The following is a 1883-nucleotide window of genomic DNA, read 5'->3' on the forward strand; positions in this document are numbered from 1 at the left end:
TGGCTCGTTTCAGCTGAAGCCTCTGAGCAAAGCGAGAGGTTATTAAATTAATCTGAGAGCCTGAATCCAGAAGAGCCCGGCAAGGAAGAAGATCACCAACTCGACTCTTTATCATAATGACTGTCGTGGCTAGAAGCACTACGTCTGAGCTAAGATTCTGAGCAGGAGGCGAGCATGGTGATGAAGCGGCAACAAGAGAACTTGAAAGATTGGGGCCTGGGCATAAGTCTGTCTGAATAGGAGACGTAGTAGCGTTTGCAGGTTCCGTGTTAACTGACGTAGGCAGCGGATTGTTGATATGTAAAAGGGTATGATGCTTTTCACCGCATGTGCGACAAGAGCCTGAACTGCAGGAGGTATTCCGATGTCCCTTCTTCAAACAGTTGAAGCAAACTCTAAGCTTCCTTGCCTCTCTAAGACGCAAAGATGGCGAAAGGTTTCCAAAGCGAGTGCAGCTGTAAATGTTATGCCCTTTATTATCACAGAACACGCATTCCAATACGATTGTATTTGTAGCAACAAGACTGTGTTTTGAATGAGTGATTCGTTTATGTTTTCCAACCTGACTGCTATGGATTTGAATCGACATAGCTTGATCCATGGTCTCCATGGCTTGACATCTCCTCTCCAAAAAAGCCGAAAAATGGTCCCATGTTGGTATGACGTTAGGGGGTGACAGCTCCTCCCATTTGGTCCTGGTATCAGAGTCGAGATACTTGTATGTGGAGTGAACGATGATGCATCCGGCTATTTCCTCCATGGTACCCATCGATCTAAGCGCTCTCATGTGAGAATGAAGCTTGTCCGATAAAGTACGTAGCTTTGTAGTTGACCCATCTTCAACCTTCTCATGCCTCAGAATCTCAGCGACGTGTGCCTGAAAGATTAAACGTTTATTATTGAAACGATTGTTTAAAATGTCCAATGCAATATCATAATTGCTCTCCGATACTTCCAAAGAGCGAACAGCCTCCAGGGCAGGTCCATCCAAACATGAGCGCAGGTGCTGGAACTTCTCAATCTTTGATAGAAAGGGCTCCTGATCTATTACTGTGCTAAACATCGAGTAAAAGTCTGCCCACTCAGTATAACCTCCACGGAAAGTGGGAAGTTTAATGTCAGGAATATGATATCGTGACCGTACATTTCCGGAGGCAGTAACGTTGAGCTCGGGTCGTATCGTTGAGTGATGCGGCATGTTCTGGGTAGTCCTGCGGAGTGCTGAGCGAATACGAACTTCGATTTCCATCGCCAAATCCTCAAAATTGTTGCTTAAGTCGCTGCCAATTTCGCTTACATCAAGCTCTTCTAAATTAGAATGAGTAACATTAAATGAGTCGGATATTTTTTCCAAAAATTTTAAATGAACACTTAGCGCATCTTCACTGATTGGGTTGTTTTCATCATTCAATATCGTCTCTCGAAGTGAAACGGCTTTGTTGTATATTGAGAGTGCCTTTAGTTTGTAAAAAGACACCCTGTTTTCCGGCACGTCATTAGACTCATCCATTTTCGACAGGCAGCAGCGAGCAAAGCACAAAGAAGAATCGAAGAACCAACCGTTTGATTTTTTTTGGTATGCAAGCGCAAGTGCAGCGAACCCGAAGCCGCTAATGCACGTAGCTGTATTAGTGCTTGTAAGCAAGCGCGCGACGAAATGGGAACTAACCGCTTCGCGTTCGAACAGTTATGTTTAGCGGATAATTTTCACTGTTTATAATTGTTTATTTCCAAATTGTTACTGACGATCACGTCGGGGTCACCAAATGTTGAGACAACGAGCTTTTTCGCTGACTATGATTGTTCAATAATTTCACAAATTATTAATTTCCGAAAACGTTATAAATTTTATTATAGGTATTTTGTGTGTTGAGGGTGGCCGA

The sequence above is a fragment of the Drosophila persimilis genome, unplaced genomic scaffold, assembly GCF_003286085.1.
Source record: "Drosophila persimilis strain 14011-0111.01,24,50 unplaced genomic scaffold, DperRS2 tig00001040-arrow-arrow-pilon, whole genome shotgun sequence".
NCBI lineage: Eukaryota > Metazoa > Arthropoda > Insecta > Diptera > Drosophilidae > Drosophila > Drosophila persimilis.